The sequence below is a fragment of the Falco punctatus genome (genome assembly GCF_963210335.1).
Source record: "Falco punctatus genome assembly, chromosome: 2".
Taxonomy (NCBI): Eukaryota; Metazoa; Chordata; class Aves; order Falconiformes; family Falconidae; genus Falco; species Falco punctatus.
Window position 1 is genome coordinate 23,552,624 of NC_137581.1, and position 19,098 is coordinate 23,571,721.

At 43.8% G+C, this 19,098-nt stretch overlaps 1 protein-coding gene across 1 annotated transcript in view; it reads left to right on the forward strand.

Moving 5' to 3' along the window:
• MTUS2 (microtubule associated scaffold protein 2) overlaps positions 1-19,098 on the forward strand; it is a 323,407-nt gene that overhangs the window by 3,638 nt on the left and 300,671 nt on the right. Inside the window, exon 2 of the mRNA XM_080376378.1 lies at positions 15-18,511. The gene's annotated coding sequence lies outside the window, so the exon portion shown is untranslated. The remainder of the gene's footprint in view (positions 1-14; positions 18,512-19,098) is intronic.

Consider the following 19,098-nt stretch of genomic DNA (forward strand, 5'->3'; position numbering starts at 1 on the left):
CCCGGCGCGGGCAGCGCGGGCTCCGCTCGCCGCCGCGGGGTGGCGGGGCTGGGGTGCCCCCTCTCTGACCCGCATCGCCCCCGCGACTTGGCGGCCGCGGCGCCGCCTCTCCGGGGCTGGAGTGTGTCCCGGCGTCCCGGCTGCGCCCCCGGAGCGCTGCGGCCCGGGGGGCGGAATGCGGGAAAAGCTCTGCGGGGTGGGGAGCGGATCCTGCGCGGCGGGGACGCGGCAGATCTTCAGGCTGCGCCCCTGCGCTACCTGCGCGGCAGGCACGCGTGCGTTGGGGCGCTGGGGTGGGGACGCCAGCCCAGCCTACTAACACGGATAATCCGTATCACCGAATGCTTGAGCCAGAAGTTTTGAGGATGCTCGTAAATCGCCTGGGTCAAGTGGGCATTTCTGTCTGTGCAGCACCTGGGCTAGGGTCGGGATTGCCGGCTTTGTGCCCGCAGCGTGTTAATGGCGTGGCGGAGTCGGAGGGGGGGGGAGTCCCGGGGAGATGTGCGGGGGTCGGGTCCCAGCGGTCAGCACGGGCGAGCGGAGAGTTCAGGGCGAGCGCCGGGTCACAGCACCCCGCTGGCTGAGGGCGCTAAAACTGTAGCTGCTCTCTGACCCTTCCGTGGGTGAAACAGCATCTCATTATTTTTCTTAAGTGTGATGAAGGATCAAGCAGCTAATGTGAATTGTGGGGTAGTGTTTTGCTAGGAAGGGAAAGATAAATCCATGGGAGATAGGGCAGCAGCTCCAGGTCTCCCTACTCAAAATGTCTCTGCTTGAAGAGCTGTTCATCTAGGTCGGCAGTTTCCAACTCTGTTTAGGTGAGTCTGGGTACCTTTTTCTTCCTCCTCCCTTAGTCTCCCTTGCTGCCTTTGCTCCTGCTGCTTTCCCCCTGGCCCTTGCCGCTGCCTCCCGAAGGGAAGAGCCGTGCAGAGGGGGCTTGTGTGCCTTTGCGCCAGCCCCTACTCCCCACAGGCACCTCTGTTAGGGAGCCAGCGATCCCTGCTCATTCTAAACATGAAAAGAGCAAGCCAGCAGGAGCCTTGACGTTTATCATTGCATGAAAAAATGCAACGATCAAACCCCCAACAAATACTTCTCAGTGGGTCAGGCATTAGAAATGTTTGCTGATATTAAGGCATCAGTAGCAAAATAATTAAATGTCAAGTGCTTGCATACAGGTTAACTTTGCAATGGATGACTGCGTTAAGGAGGCACTTGGCAGCAGTTGAGCTGGATATAATGTGATGCAGAAATGTCATGTTTTGGTTTGTGTGATTTTGTACAGGAATTGTTTCATGCTCTCTGCATTCTGTGTAGCGTTTGTAGGCTTTACTGTTTCTTATCCCCAGTTTCAGCAGGGATGTGGCCTTTCTGTATCTCCTGCTACATAAACTCTTTACCGGTCTGCCCTTTTCCAATGCAATTAAATATACCCAGCTACTTGTCTCCTACCTCTGCAATCTGCTGTGGAGAGCAGTACAGCCTGTGCTGCAGGAGAGTGGTAGCAGTGAGCTGCATGTATGCAAATGAGGATTAACTTCTCATTCTACTTTATTTATCACCTTAATTTCTGCAGAATAAAGTTCTATTTTAAGGTACAAAAGGGGGGGGTGTCTGTAACATGTGCTGGGAGTTTAGAAATCCCTACCTGAGATGAGGTGGGTGGGGTCTGAGAAAATCTTTGCAAGGCTGTGTCCCTGCGGTTTATTTGAAATAGCCTTTGATATGGTACCATGTATTTCCTTACGTTCATCTCTTTAAGGACAGAGGTAGGTGTTTGGCTACTGATCTAACAAATGCCTAGTGTAGGTTTGTTTCAGATAAGTAGTTTTTCATTTCTTTACAGCAAAGCTTCTTCCATAGTAAAGTTTTCCGGGGTGTTGTCTGTTGGGTTAGTGATAGTGACTGTAATAAACAAGAAAGCAGCTTGAAACTCCTGGCCTTTTTCTCAAGTGTGTATTTCTATGCAAAATACATTTATGGTATAGTGAGCAATACTAGATATTTAGGAAGATAATGGAGAGAGGAGAGCTAGCAGCACGTCTACTGCAGAAGTGTAGTTTCCTACATCTGTAAAGCACAAACAGCACATCAGAGGCTGTGCAGGGAGTGCAGTAACCAGTGAGAAATAGTCCTCCCTCATAGTAAGTTAGGAAAAACACAAATTTCAGCTTCCAGTGTGTAGTCTCTGTTTCCTAAGTTCATGTAGGAAGCACCAGAAATCAGCGTAGGACAGAGAATTGCAGCCAGAATTTTGGGCTCCTGTGAAATATCCTCTCTCCAGGGAGTCATACAATGGTAGATGATGTGAAGCACAATACGGTAGAGACTCATGCAGAGTGGTTGGTTTAGTGTTTGATTGAATGCTCTGGAGGAGAAAAGATCTAGGCATAATAATGGACATCTCAATGAAGGTATTTGCTGAAATGCTAGCAACAAGCGGTGTGAGAGGATCTTTTCTCCACCTCTGGCTGGATGCTGACGTTTGGTAAAATGACTACTGAGGCACAGCTGATTTAGCACATGCTTTCCCTGTGCAACTATTGCATTTTATCAAAAGCTATTTATAATTATACTGGCCTTGCTTAAATACAACTTCTACTGAACACTGTGCAGTCAGTTTTGTTAAAGCATAAGTAGCTGAAAGTGGAAAGGAAGTAGTAAAGAGTAGCAAAACTTAGATGCATGATGGTTTATCTTGTACCTGAGCTTGCTATTGCACACTCAAACCTGTTGAAACAGTCTTTGTTCAGGAAAATAATTCTGATGGATTTTTGTGTAACTTATTCTGGCACTGTCCTAATATAAATGGCACCCTCACGAGCCTGGGAACACTGTCGCTTCCTGTTGCTGGATATGCATTTGATGCTTCGCTCTCTGAAAACTTGTTTTGTTTATTCTGTCAATTGCCATTATATGGTATCTTGCTATTCTGGATTTTCCAGTGGGAAACTGGGAAGATGATAAGGTCCAACACTTCATCCAAGGTCACCGGAAAGATCTACAGAGTACAGCCAGATGCTGTAACTACCTCACTGTCCTGTCATTGGTTTCATGAGGAAGACCTACTTAGGGTTTGTAGGGTGAGAAACAAGAAGGGAAATGATGAGCTGTTATAAATTGCAGTAGCTTCACAACCAAGTGATTTATACTAATTAAAGCCCTGTCCTATGTTACTTTTATGATATAGAACCGGGTTACTGCTTTGCAGCCAAAAGGCATATCCGTAAAACTTTCAAAACACCTGAAAAATAGGTCTTCAATATAAAAGGGCTGTTTAAAAGACTATTTAAGCAGTCACCTTAGTAATTTCTTTAAGGAATTCTATTTTCTTTTTCAATTAAGTGGCTACAGAGCTGGCAGGCCAACAGTTTCAAAGTTCCTGGGGCAGTGAATCTTCACGTTTCAGGACAGGAACTGTTTTCTGCTCAAGGAGAAGTTATTGCCGCCTTTGTGGCGTAGCATGGCACAGCGTGTAGTGCTGCACAGGAAGTGGTGTTAGCGGCACACTAGCTGGAAGGTAAGGAGTTATCTTACCGTATAATTGCGGCAAAGTTGCTTTAAGAATATGCCTTAGCTTCCTCTCCAAAAGCTGGGAGGGGTATGCTGGCCCAGTCTTGCAGGGTATTTGGGGACTGTGGATGGAGAAGTCCGTTTCGTTCCAGCAGAGGCATCCACATCAAAAGTCTCTGCAAGTGATTTAATCCTCAGAAGCATCTGGTGTGGCAGCAGTTCCCAGGGTTTTGCTGTTAGTGACATCACTTGCAGATCAGTGATTTCATCCAATCCTCAAAACTAGCAAAAGCATCAGCAGAAAATTCCTTGAATTCCCCTTCCAGCCTGCAATCTTAATTTAAATGATGGTGTAATACAGGTTGCTTCTCCTTACATGAGCCTAAGGGCTATTCTGCCTGGAGATAAACTTTGAAACAGCTACTGCATGGGATGCAGAGCTGGAAGAAAAGCATAACTTGTTCTTCTTTGCACAGCTGTGAATTTCACTTCATGGGCATAATCACCAAACACTTACAGGAGAATGACTTCCCTTTGAAATCATAGTTGAAAAGAAAACAAGCATCTTAAACACATGCTGGGCTAATTAGTTTCTCCAAGTTTTACTTTTTGAATTTTAACTATTTGATAGCTTAAACTAAATGAGTTGACTTCTGTGTTTATTACCCCCACAGGGCGCTCTAAGTTATGGCAGAATGCTAAGGCTGCCAAAGAGCCAGTCTGGCAGGCAGGGATGGCTTGAAGAGCAGAGATGCTCCAATAGTGCTTTCGCCCTCTGACATGTGTTGTCTCTGCCAAGTTTTGCATGGGACATGTGAAGTAACCCCTTCAAGCCACCTGAGTGTTTTTTCAGTCCAAGGCGGTCCTCATAATAATTCAAGTTTATACTCCTAGAAAAAGTCAGAGGGACTGGATGACTCCCAAGTAGTGTATTTCTGCATGACAGGGTACGTTAGTGTTACTGAACAAGAATTAGATTGTGATGGGAGAAAAAAAAGCTTTGTATTAAGCATTTCCAATCTTGATGCAATTTTTTCATGTCAGAATACCAGGAGGAATCATGTGCTATGCACAGGGAAAGCTGGCAGGATACTGGGCACAAATAAGACATTCAGAAGTAAACTGCACTTGAGTGCGCTCAGCAGAGTTGTGCTCTCAGGATGAATGCATTCCTTCTGCTCTACCAGACCACTGTTTTGATAGAAAGTTACTTAGCTATTGTTGGAGGCTTTGAAATGGGGGAAAAAACAGTAAAATAATCTCTGGAAACAATCTATATCAGCCTTGGTGAAATCAAATGGCTGCACATACAAGACTAGAAATGTTACAGAGATCAGGAGCAAGTGCTTAGAACAGGTTTGCTATATCATGGTCACAATCTGGATATGTTGTTTGGGGTTTAATGCTATGAGGATCAAAACAAGTATTCAGCATAGGCACTAAAATTGGGCTGTTTCTTCAATGCATTAAAAGGTTGAAAGGCTAGGAGAACAGGTAGCAAATCGGTTCTACCTGAAAAGAGTGATTTTTGTCTCCTCTTTCAGATCTTGTAAAACTTTAAAAGACCATTTGAAATGAATGGAAAACTTTCTTTGAACATAGTTTGTAAGCTGGAAAGAAATAAGTTTCTAAACCAAAATTAAACTGGCCAAAGTCCTAATCTTGATGACAACAGCTTGATTAAATTACCAACCAGAATTTCCTGAAACATCTGCATCTACTGATCCTTGATATTGCTGGAGCATGACCCAAATATGAGTAAAGTGGCTTATGGAAACAATGGATCTTGTTAATATGCATATTTTCTTGAATAGCACATGTACATAGATGTGTAACGTAAAATTGCATGCATTACCATCGAATTATTTATAGTAATAATTCAAGAAAACAAAGGACTCTGGAGACTGTTAAATGAGCTTGCATTTTTTTTTTTTATTGATGAAAGCTCAGGTGTCAGAGTGGCTCGCAGCTACCATCCAACCTGTGCAGCAAAGTTCAGGGCTAGCTCCACAGCCTTTACTCATGTAAGGAATCCTCTAATGTCAATAAAGCCAGTGAGTTACTGATGCTGAAGAAATGGAAGCCCCTAGGCTTGGTTCATAAGGTACAAGTTTATATATATATGTATAAAGATAAAAGATCCTTTGCTTTCCACCCAGGATCCAGTAGGGAGGTGGACAGGTTGCTTTTTTTCACCTTCGTGTACTGTGAGGCCTCGAGTGAAGTGAGAGCTGAGTCACTCTCTATAAGCTGCAGCAGCTTTAAGGTTAAACTGATTAGAGTGGAAAATGTAACAGAGTCTGACAGACCCGCTATGTTCGTTTTTAGCTGCTCAGCACTTTTAAAAAACCCAAATAGCAGAAAAGCTGCCCTGTTTGATTGTTCCTATTGCGTAATAGCAGTGTCTGGGATTTGAGAGAAGCTACAAGCAGGATGTCGCTTACATAACAAATCCAAGTTGCTCTAATCCCTGTTGCATCGCTGCTGACCCTGGGCAGCCAGGAATAGCCCAGGATGGTGCTGAGCTCCCCAGGCTCTCCTCAGGCGCTGCAGGGTAGCTGGGCAGCAGAGGCCCTTTGCTGCGAGGGTTTTCTGCCAGCCGTTCTTGCTGGATTTGCAGTCTGTTTCTGCTAATAAAGTGCAATTAGAGCCTGAAGTGGAAGTCCTGCCTTTAAAAAGTCCCATCTTGCTCCTTATGGGCAGAGCTGATCCTCCCCCACTTCCTTTATTTTCCTGAAAAATCAGCCTTTACCCCCATTTCCAGCTGGAAACAGGTAATCTCATGATCTGGTTCCTCCTGTGCTTGTTTAAAAACTGGACTGAAGGCCAGGACAGACCTTTGGAGCCGGTCCTCCTGAGCCTTTCTTCTGTCTTGTGGGACAGTGCCTTGGCCTAGCATCCAGGGGGATGCACTGGGCTTGCCAGGGTGGGTGCTTTGGGGGAGGAGCTGCAGCTAGGTATCGACACCCTGGACTCAGGGGTCTCCTGTGTCCCCAGCTTTGGTGTGGGGTGCTGGGGCCCTGTTCCTGCCCTGTGGTTTCACGAAAGTGGTGGACCAGCATGGATGCTCGTGGAGCAGGAAGGAGGCTGCTGGGAAGAGTCAGCGCCATGTGCTTGGGACTTGGTGTCGGTGCGGAGGGTCTGACCCTGCACTTGAGCCCATCATACTCGTGGGTTGTCCTGATTACAGTGGGTAAAATGGTGTGGAAGAGCATCTTAGCCCTGCCCAAGGGCTGCTGGCTGCAGCTCCTGCCTTGCCTTCTCTACGGGAGAGCACTGCTCTGCCCCAATCACCCTGGCTGCCTCCAGCATAATTAGGAGCATTTGAAGAATGATAACATAAAAAAGCAACATTGTGGGATTGTTTCGGGGGGGAGTGGGGAAAGGACTGAGGCAGCTGTGCACAGAAACCTATCTAATTAAAACCACAGGGGAATGGAGATGGTGGCTAATGAGGCTGAACACACAACTTAATTTAACTGAGTTATTTGGAAAGAAGCAACCTGCCTTGCTGGCAAACGGAAGGTGGTGGTGAAATAGAATGTTCCTGGAATTTATTATTAAAATAAATTTCATTGTAATTAGTGCATGTTTTGCTGCATGTTACTTTGGATTTGGGATTTTTACCGCATTTTGTGAAATTTATCATAAACGGTGAGCATCAGTTGCATGTGAATAAAACATTTAAAAAAAGACTACTTGATTAAATCTCTTACTAAAATCCCATCTATATCTTCTATGTTCTAATATGTTCTGAGCTTTTTATCTAACTTTTTTCCACTTGATATTTACCACAAGGAAAAAAGTGTTGTATGACCTCCTCCTTTTCCCTCAGCTGTGTTTCCCTATTCTTTCTCTGCCTTTTCCTCTGTCATATTCTCAAGTCTGTTCTGATCTCCACCTGCTCGGCTTGTCCCACAGCCACATCCCTCCTCTTGGTCTTCCTTATACTCATACCTCTTAACTCTTCGTTCTAATATCTCCTGTCTCTTTCCTGTTGTAATACAAATAAATATGCATCATTGACATAATGTGGAAGAAACCCCACCAAAACAACCAAAGCCCAAAACCTTTTCTACCTTTTTTGTCATCTTATGATCTGGTCAGCTTTACTTGTGAGATGCTCTTCTAGTTTCATGTTTGATTTGCAGCAATATGACTTTGGTCCCTTTTACCACTGGTAAAACAACATCTTATGACCTCTTACCAAATCTCAGGGCTAGCTTGCTTTCTCTCTCTGGCTTGACCTGTAGCCTTTTGATATAACCCACATTCTCTGATTCACAATGTTGTTTTTTTTTTTCTTGTGATTGCAATCACAAGCAAATTCAGCTAAATCTCCCTGAATAGCAATACATCACCTGTATCACATCAAAATGTGGCATAGGGACAAGGCGTCAAATAGCACAGCATCTCTTAAAAACAATGATCTCTGTAAAATGCCTTAAAACCTGACTGAGTGTAATCTGTGCTTCCCCTTTAGCTTGTGTACCTAAATTTGACTTGAGAGCATTGACTTGCTTTAAAGATACTCCAGAGGAAGGGGAACAGAAAATGTGGAGTTTGTTTCACAAACTTTTTGTATCCTCTTCCCCTTTTGAGAGTAGGTGCGTTGCTTTATTTCACTCACTCCTAACAAGGACCTGTGAGCTATCTGTGAGCTAATGCCAGAAAATTTGGACAGGATCATAATCAGAAGAGCAGGATGTTTAATCTTGAGCAGTGTGTTTACAAAAGATCTGATGGTGTATGCTGTTGTTACCTACTCTAATTCTAATGAGTCTCTTATTTGTTTTTTTTTTTAAGATTTCCATCCTGGGACTGCCTTCTAGGGCGAACTATCACCAATGGAAGTAAAATTTGTTTTTCTAGCATTTGGGGTAAGCTTAGCTTGTCTTCTGTATTATTAATGTCTGATTTGATCTTTTGAATGTCTTTGCCACCAAAGAACTCTTTTGCAAGACGTCTTTGATTTTTATATTAGTGCTAGTCTATTGAATGAAAACTCCCTCTAACAATTGTATAAACAATGGAGATAAAGATGACTTCAAAGCAGACCATGAGACTTTTACTGGGGGAAATTATCAAACAAAAATAGACCTTTGCTTTTCTAATATCTTTTATTTCTGTCTGGTAGGTATAGTATACATAGAAAGTATGAATATCTAATCCAATGTACTACATCTCTAAGCTAAATCTGGTTACTTTTTGAGATGACAATATTTGAAGGTAGTCTTTCATGCTTGGGAAGGCATAACTTTGTTGGCTGGGAAATGACTGTGACATGGATCCTGGTAAATCTGTGTTGTAGTGGCATGAGGTTGCGTTCAGTCATGAGCACTAACAACGCATGCTGAAGCCTCTGGGAGGTCAGCAATGATTTTTTTCACCTGGGGGGAAAAAAAAGACAGCAATGCTGGCAGGTTGTGGGGCAGTATTTTCTACCTGGCTAGGGGCATTGGCTCTTTGCCCACCAGTAGCAGGCTGACAGTGGTCCCAAAGCCTCAAATGACTCAATAAGATGGAGATGGGACAGTGTAGGTTCCAGAGGGAGGCTGACTGTATGGGGTACTGCCAAACCTTGGAGGGAGTGAGAGGGGCCACAGGCTGCCTCCTCCCAGCAAACCCCCAAGCAGGCTGGCTGGGTGCATGCCTGGCTTTTGCCTAGCAAGGGGTAACCTCAGATGGGCGAAATAGAACCAGAGTTCTGAGGTTGCTTTTTCTGTGATGACCAGGTGATGATGGTCAAAATCTTCTTTTGTGGTCTTACACTGCCCCCAGTTTTCCAGCAGGCTCACGGTTGATTTTCCCTGCGCATCAGTAGCGCGTGCCAGCCTGCTGTGTCCTGCTGGCTGACCGTGGGGAGGAACAAGAAAAACTGTCCACATAGCCTAGCGCAGGCATCTCCTGGGGCCAGGTATGATCTGGCCCTCAAGTAACAAAACACAGCCTGGCTGGAGAAGTTCTGATGGCAACATGGTGTAGTCATTGCTCTTTCCTTTAGGGGGACTTAGGCCTGGTCTGACCTGGAGTCAGAAAGGTCTGGCAAGAGCAGCCAGCACTGGGAGGGGGTCAGGACCCCAGCAAAGCCTGGGCCATGGCTGTAGCATGCAACACTATACATGATGAGGAGGCACCCAGAGGGTGGTGTTTCTGTGGTAATCAGACTGAGAGCAGAAAGCAGGTGAGAGCAAAGAGAAAGCAAACTCTGGTCACTGGCAAAGATATTACCACAATCCCAATCCTCAGTGTAGGAAATCCTATACACCGTGTCTGTTTCCCTTTCCAACCCAGGCTGTGTGGCCAATAGAGACTGGTGGGGCTCAGAAGGGTGAAGCAGGCATCATCATGGCATGATCCCTGGCTTTCAAGGGACTCTTCATACATGCAGATGCCTCTGGGGACAGTGCTGTGTGATAGGAACTGAGTGGTCACAGGAGCTTGGGAAGGAATCTCCTATCATTTACCCAAGTCAAAAGCTGTTTCTCTGACAACAGTCACATTCAGTCATAGATGATGTGGTTTTGGCTGTGAAATGGGTGATTGAACTGGTGTGTTCCTGTCTTCTGGGTGGCACGTGCCTCCTGGTTATAATCCTGCAGCAGTCGGGCAGCTAAACACTAAATGAGGGAAATCCTGTGTTTATGGGTTTACAAGTGGCATGTGATGCTCCGGCATTCTCTTGCCCCACAGGAAAGAAGGGAGGGCAATGCACATCTTCTGTTTGAGGACAGCATTGGCAGGACACAGTCCTGGGTGGTGTGAAGGATGTACGAAAATGCCTTTTATGTATTTCCCATATACAAATGACTTCTGATCTAAAAGCAGTTAAACTGTTTTCTGCCCTCCTGTTACTGGGGCTGTAAGTCTTGTAACTCAGCCAGTGAGGCTAAAGGTGTGTGGCTGCTGCGGGGGGGGGGGCGGGAGGTTTGCTGTTTGGACCCTCTCGAATGTTCCTGTGTACAGCTCTCCCACTGCCATTCACTGATCAAGGTCGAAGGCTGGATCCTGGATTTGGAACTTGGCTGCAGAGCTGGAAGAGCACAGGTAGCAGTGAGAAATGCAGATGAATCCTTCCTAGTATTCTTAATTTTCTTAATATTCTTAATATGCCTGTGGATTTCCCAGTTTGGTTGAGGACTCTGTAGTGCTTGGATGATGGTTATGGAAAGAACTAAATCAATATCCTAAGTAATTTCTTATAGCTTTCTCCAAAAGGTCACATTAAAGCATTCCCTTCTATAAGGTATGTTATTTCATTGTTAGTGAAACAAGTAGTCAATACCTGTTAACACATCCTCTTCCTTTTTGGGCTGGCATGTCACTGGACTTCACGGTAAGGCCTGTGAGAAGCAGCTTGAAGGTTTTGATTCCTAGTGGCTAGAAGGATTGGAAACCAAAGGCCATCAGCTGGAAAAGAGCTCTGGAAATTTTTGAAATTCATTTTCTCTGTGGTGAGTGTTAGAGATGTTCAGCTTCTGAAAGGGAAAATTGCACCAGAAGTACATGTCAAATACAGCAAGAAATGTAGGAGGCTATTTTGCAATTTGAGCACTTGCTGCGAACCTGAGAGAATAGTTTCCTGGCCCATTCCAGGGTTATCTGCAAGAATGGCGTTTTCAAACCCCTGTGTTTTGTTTCAAATAGACAGGACTAAATAACATGTATTTGGCAGAGGTAATGGGACTTTCACCTCTCTTCTGCTGATCTTAGAGCACTGTGTGGGAAGGTGATGGGTATATGAGAGCGTAACCCTGCTTGAGAGATTTGCGTGAAGTTAGCATGTTAGTCACAGCTGTAGCTGATGGGAGGCTTTCTGACACACCACAGAAATACTGTTCTGATGGCATCACTTCAAAAAACATTTCCTAAGGAACAGGTCAAAGTGGACTACATGGGAAGTTATGGGTCAAGAGTTTGATACCATGGCTCTGTATTTATGCAAACAGCTAGTGAGATGCTTCAAAGAGGGATAGACTTCTGCTGCTTTCAGCTAAAAATCAGAAATTCAGGGAAGAGACTTGATAATATTTTAAGTCATCCAGTAATTTAACACTGGATTACAGTTGAAATCCCATAGAAATACTGAAGACACTTTGTACTGTATCAGATGGATTAAGCGTGATTCACTTACTGTGTTAAATTGCAGAGGGATTAATAATGTCTAGGTCATTGTTTCCTAAGCTTATAAATTTAAAGACCAGAGGGGACCACATGAATATCTATTCTTACTGCCTGCTCAGTGCAGGTCAGAGAAATGCAGGATATATCGCTAGCAGTCCTTTATTTTTTCTTTATTTAGCATATCTTCCTGAAAGAGACCAAGATGGTGTTTTAAAGGGTACCAGCAGCAATCAATCTATCATGTTGCAGGCAAATTGTTTCAGTAAATAATGAGCCTTGCCTTTTGAGGCAGTCTGTAGCTTTTTTCAAACTTCCAAATGTTGTACCTCCATTTTTTTCCTGCTGGACTGACAAGGAATCTGTTATCTGAATGCTGGTTCTCCATTTAGTTAGCCACTTCAAAATTCATTTACTGTGAGCAGTGTTGATGTAGTATGGTTAATCTTTTAATTCAGGATTTTATGTATAGCATGACTTTAAATCGCTACACAGTGTGAAATTAGGACTAGAAATACAGCCTGTCAGCACACTACCATTATCAAATAATGATGTAACTTCATACAAATGATCAGATTTACATGATCAGGCCTATTTTCCATACAGCTGTGTTGATTGATGTTAATTGTGCTACTGTCTTTCAATGCCTTATTGATTGTGTCCCATGATAACCTTTCCCTGGTGTTGCTTATGATGTCAGTCTAACCGTTCCATAGCTGCTTAGGTTATCCCACTTAACCCTTTAAAATACTGCCTTGGTATTAACTCTTCCCAGTCACCGGGAACTTCTAGTGTTCCTTTTGTTAAAAGCAGTCTCTGAATCAAAAGTTGCTGGTTCATCTGCCTTATACTCTTGAAAGCAGGGTTTTAACTGAGAGGCTATTTAAAGCGCTCTCCAGTTACTGGTGGCATTGGAGGTATGTCATTATCACTTTAAGATGTGAATATAGCATCTTGCATCTTTCTGAATGTAGAGTAGAAGTAGTTGTCAAATAAGTTTGTCTATTTCTGAATTGTTTGATAATTTTTGTCTGAACTGACCAGTTATTGAAGTCATTGCTTGGCATTCGCTCTTCTTGTTCCATTTAGGGAGAAGCTCGTATTGTCATAACCTCACCATAGCTTTTTGAATGTTTTTTTTTTTCCTCGTCACTTGCTTGTGTTTCTACAATGTTGATTTGTATTCATTGCTATCAGTGTCTTTTCCCCCCCCATCTGTTATGTGCTGTGGGTTTGTTTTACAGGTTTCTTTGCTGCTGCTGTCACTCTCCTTAGCCAGGATTCTTCCACCAAAAAAGCTTCCTTTCATGGCTGTAGCACAGCAATTATTTTTTTTTATTTTTTTTTTTAGCATGTAATAAAGCATTCTTTAGCAGGTCCTTTTTATATTTTTGTGTGTGGATATTTCCTCCTGCTCAGTTTTGCACATGATTTGTTTTTAGGTTTGAGAAATTGTCCTAAAATATCTGAACAAGTAAATAAGATATTGGTTAAGATTACATATTATTTTCCAGTTGTTAAAGGAATTGGAGCCTTTGCCTGTAGTGAATCATAATTTTCTAATTAAATGGTTCACCTGTATCCAATAGGAGTCCAAGATAGCATCAGCTAGAGTTACTGTTGCTACTCTTTTGTATTAAGCCATGTCTAGAGCTTGCAGACTTTCTGAAGTCTTACTAGTAAAGTGGTTCTTCCAGAACAGGTTCTCTGCTAGAATAAAGCTCAATGCGACAATATTTTTCATAAATTCAAGAATATGTGCTTGATTGCTTCATTCCATTCCCTTGAACCATTTGATGGATCTCTAGTAGACCTCACCCTCTGTCTCAGCTTGTCATTTCCCATTCTGCTTTTCTCTTTGCACGTGCAGTGTCCGTGGCTTTATCTTCTGCCTACCCTGTTTCTCTTAAATAAGTGCAGTGCTTTTTAGTCTTGATTTTTATTATGTGTTTTTTGTCTGTTACCTTCTTAACCTTTAATAGAATTGAGCTTCCTTTTGAAAAAGGCAATTGTATTTTCTATTGAAATTGAGCCCAGTCCTTGCCATCATAAGCAAGCTTTCAGGGGAACAAATTGTTTGCCCTTTTTCAAAAAGAAGTTATTCAAATATCAGCAGTATGGTGAAAGCATTGCTTTCTATTTCTAGCTCTGCAATACATGTATCACAAGTTTTTTTTGACAATTCATGTTGACATGGAGAGGCTCTTGTTTTTTGGTCAGACCGCTCCAGTTGGCAGCTCCCAGGCCATGTGGCCTTTTGCAAGCCTGTGGTCGCTGCACTGCTGTGCAGACAAGGTAAACATCATGAGATGGAGTTCATGCTGCAGTTGGCTCTGGAAAGCAGCAGAGACAGAAGGAAAGGACAGTAGCTGAGGTCAAAAGCTGATGCACTTTTTCTTCTCTCATGCTGTGTGAAAGTCTTAGAAGTTTAACCTTAAGAAATGGCTGTTACTGAGATAACCGGGTAAATTTTTGTTAGCAAAACCAGCATGCACCTAGAAATCAGCTTCTCACTATTTGAAGCAAGTGACTTGTCAACAGGTGGGCTTGCTCTGTCACCAGGACTGACTGCACATCTAGCCTTGGTGAGGGTTTGTAAGGAGCTGTACAGGCAGAGGATGGTTCGCATGAAGTGGTTACATCCAAGTGCCTGAGACCCACTTCTTTCAGTATTACACTGTGCTTGGCACAAAGCATTTTGGCAGCTAAGCATCTTGGGTAGAGAACCTGCAGAATGATTTACTGGATGTATTCAGATGTTATGGAAGCCTTACTTGTCAATGGTAAGGCTGCATGTCAGATACTGTGTTCAGTGTTGGGCCCCTCTCTGCAGGAGGGACGTCGAGGGGCTGGAGCGTGTCCAGGGAAGGGCAGCGGGGCTGGGGAAGGGGCTGGGGCACAAGTCCTGTGAGGAGCAGCTGGGGGAGCTGGGGGTGTTCAGCCTGGAGAGGAGGAGGCTGAGGGGAGACCTTATCGCTCTCTGCAGCTGCCTGAAGGGAGGGGGTAGGCAGGTGGGGTTGGTCTCTTCTCCCAGATAACAAGCAATAGGACAAGAGGAAACAGCCTCAAGTTTTGCCAGGGCAGGTTTAGATTGGATATTAGGAAAAATTTCTTCACTGAAAGGGTGGTGAAGCATTGGAACAGGCTGCCCAGGGAGTTGGTGGAATCATCATCCCTGGAGGTATTCAAAAGTCTTGGTGCTTAGGGACATGGTTTAGCAGTGGACTTGGCAAACCCAGCACTGCCATTGGACTTGATGATCTTCAAAGTCTTTTCCAACCTAAATGACTCTATTATTCTATGACTCTTAAGTTACTGGTTACATCTGTAACCATTGTAATATCTGTACAATACTGTGGTTACATCTATAACCACATCATTATTGAATTGTTTCCAAGAAGCAGCATCCCATCTGGAATTGAGTCCACAGAGCAGGAATCGGCTTGTAAATGCTTTGGGACAAGAACACTGTTTTAATTCAGCATTGTGTGGCTTAGTATAGGGGATGCTACTCCAGGCATCCTTTCAGTACAAGGTATTAATCAAATAAAATGAAGAATATAAACAAGACTAAGAAATGATTTGTTTGCAATGACAGGATAGCAACAACTTCATAAGCTCCTGTTTTAGCCTGCTTAAATAAAGTTACTTGCAAAGAATCTTCTGATATGTTAATTATATTATTCATACTGTTTTTCTGAATTTCAAAACAAAGTGTGACCTTGATTTCAAAGTAAAAGTGCATGAAAGCCTGCTGTGCTTATTTTTCATAATTAATCATTTATAAGCCAATTTTATGGCAAAACAGATAAACGGGATGTCAGAATATTTGTTTGTAAATACTTTGCTTCAAGATGGTAGCACAATTTGGGTCTTAGCTTTAAGGTAATCCAGTATTTCTCTCAGTTTCGCTGTAGGATGAAAGCACAGCGTGCAATACATACTGCAGTTAAGGTCTACATGGATATACCGTAACTGAAATACACACTTTGTTCCGCTATTGTAGTGCCTGCTAAAACAGAAGAAAAATCTTCCTTCTTTCTGTAGTGGCCATGGGGAGTACACTTGTTCCCAGCATCCCTATCAGCCACATGTGTGCAGCTCAGCTTGCATGAGACACTTAACTTTGTAAGCATCAACAGTTTCAGGGCTGCAGTGAAACAAATACCAAAAAGCCTTGTTCAAAGTGGCTGCTGCTCAAACCAAGAAATGCCAGTAACCTCTCCTCTGAATGTCATGGGGGTCCTGAGCCTGCCTTGGAGGCTGAGGCCAGTGCTTTTCAGAAGGTGGGCTTTTCCTCCCTTCAGAAGAGAAGACAAGCTTATACAACTGTGTTTGCGTCTCCAAAGGGGAGTACACGCATTGATGGTGGCCCTTGTTTGGCACCACAGTTAAGTGTGTGGTGAGGTGGGTTAGGCTTGGGGGCAGGGCAGCCTCCCATCCTCACCCCAGGGAGAGGTGAGGGAGGTGCCACAGCAAGTCCCGCACCCTCCATGGGGCTGTTGCCAGGGTGGGTGGATGGATGGTGGCACAGGGCTGTGACCTTGGGCTTTGCCGTGCCTGCGCAGGCAGCCCAAGGCTGTGGGGATGCTGTGGGATGCGCTCGGAGGTGCAGGAGAGGTACCAGCACGGGGGTGTGTTTTTACATCCAGTGGGGCTGGGGCTCCCGCTCAGCCAGGGCTGCTGTTACAAGAACCTTCGTCAGGACAACCAGAAAGCCACGCTGAAACTAAATGGATAGAGCCATTTGACTAATAACAAATGCCCATGAACGTCACATATGGGTAACTTTGCATAATGAAGTTAGCAGCTGATACGTGTATTATAAGTGCTTTTTGAATAGGATTTATTGAATTCCACTATAACCTGTCACAGGACATTATTATTTTGGAGCTGATTTCAGTTGTCTCTCTACCTCTAGATTAACAAGTCCTGGCATTTAGTGTCTGTTACCTAATGCAATACAAGGCATATTTTTTGCCATTAGGCTGCAGTGCATAAGCTAGTTAATAGTTTGAGTCTTATAGCCCTTCCTCCTAAGCTGGCAAGTGGTAGAGGATATAGCTCTGTGAGAAAACAATTTAAACTTTCTCGGTGAACCAGTTTTGAGAAGACTTCTTCTCAAATGCAGAGTTTCACACTGAAGCAGTGTGATTAAAAGCCTATGGGGGAATCAAGCATGAGGATGGTTTTAAGGAAGATCAAGGGACTGAATGCAATTTTTCCCCCTCAAATTATAATTAAAGAAACAGCACCCTCATTAGCATAATACACTAAATGATAAAAAGAATTGGACAGATGCCTAATCTTGAAATGCTGCTTAATTTACAAGTACATATTTTAAAAAGAAAGCAATTGAGGTTTGTTCTTTCTAGCTGCCTGCCTGCCTCATCAAAACTGTGCTTATATAACTTACTGTCTCAGAGGAAAAAAAAAATAACACAGAAAAGTAGATACGTACTCCAGGGCAGCATCCATACAATGTCTGTTGCACACGTATAGATACTAGAACATTCACAATACTTCAGGTCTTCTGAGATTGGGTGTGTACCAGACAAAATTACACGTTTGAGCAGAAACTCTCAACTGGGGCCATATGCAGCCCCAAAGGAGTCCAAAGGCAGCTACTGTAAAAATGAAACACTAATTTTCTGTTGATTCTCGACTCTTAATTATCTAGAAGGTGACCATTCTGAATTTCTTATGAGCACCTGTTGAGCCACAGAGAAATGTATTTGAGAGTCTCATTAGTTTTTGAGAAGAATTTCTGAATTCTTGCTAACAGCAAAAATGACTTTCTGGTTTTAATGGAATTGTGAACGAAATGTGGCAAGGAGAAATAGGTGGCATTCACACTGATGCCTCCGTGCCTTACCTATGTTCTGTTTTCTCTTGTCCAATATAAGCTGCAATGGTGCATTTACTCTGTTTCGCTTTAAATAGCTCTGTTCTTCTACCCTCATGTCTATGGACTCCCAAGGGATTCTGAACCAAAATCTTGTGAAGTCTCAGAATTATGTTGCCACCTGCAAATGCCGATAGGCTCATCAGACTGTGTTTACAGTGCTGAACAAGAGCCGGGAATGTGGCAGGGAGTGAGTTGCTTGCACTGCTTGGTGCACCCTGCTCTTGCCAAGGGTTGTTCTGTACTACCCAGCTCAGGGTCCCTGCTGGGCCCCATGCAGTGCCTGCGCAACATGGAATTATTACTCTGTGCATTTTTAGCATTCAACGCTTGCAAAATATGGGAGCACCGGAGTACTTTTTATAGTGTGAAACTGAGGCTATGTGCAGTGGGCATACAGGGTCAGCAAGAAGGCATGTTGGGTGCTAACAATTGCTGGGCTAGTGGTGGGAAACTGTTGGTGGGGATGTGGGAGCCAGCCTTGCTTTGGTCCTGTCCATGCTGCTGCTGAGGGGGGTTCCTGGTGTGAATGGTCCCCCAGACCACACTGGGGTACTGCCAGGCTGTTTAAAAAAGACTTACCTTAATGAAATGACAGTCTGTTCTTTGTCTAGTACAGCTAGGGTGTGTGTCTCTGGAAGACTGGAGTGGGAATTACACTTTTAATAAGGTTAAGCATATTGAGGAGAAAATGTTTTTTTAGGAGTGAAAATGATTTCTCAGTGGGAGCTGACACTTGAATTATTCCACTTACAGTCCTAGTGCAAGGTAGAGGCTGGCTGCAAATCGATGTCAGATTTTCTAGTTGGAAGTAAACCTCCTTTTCTCCAATCCTAAAGCTTCTCTTCAGATGGAGAGCTAGTAACCACTACTTCGTGAAGAGGCTCTGGCAGCCAGAGAGCTGAGGGGTAGGCTGGAGTAACAAGTGCCTACCAAAGCAGTATCCTGCCCCTTCGAAGCCTACATACTTTGGTAAGTACAAATCCCAATTTAACGTCATTTAAGGAAAAATCTCTAGCTGATGAGTAACTTGACAAGGACACTCTAGAAAGTCAGAAGACCTTCCAGCTCTCTGCTAGGTGACTGCTACCAGTGATAGTGTTAGTTCTGTTGCAGGCTGTGTTTGTGTTTGGCATTAAGACTGTTAAGAAACAAGGTGGATGTTTTAATGCGTTAGAGTAAATATTAATACTGCTCAGATGATGTTATGGCAGGTAACTTGTTCAGTTTCCCCTTCAACCTCTGAAGTAGTTTGGAGTCAAAGACCCGCCTGTTTGATTTTTCTGGTGTCTTAACACATCGAGATGAACCTGATCTCTTTATAGCCTGCTAATCTTGTGTATATGCTGAAGTAGTAACCATGGAGCTGATGAGTTCTGATACATAAAAGGCAGCACTATTGATCTTGCTGACAGAAGTTCAAAGCCCTATGTGAAAATACATGATAGTTCTGGAGAATGCATAAATTGAGCGGTATGTGCTAGGGTGTGCATTTTTGAGGCCATGCTGTATCTCATGCAGATCTGTAGTCTCCACAAGTGAGTTATTAACACTAAAAC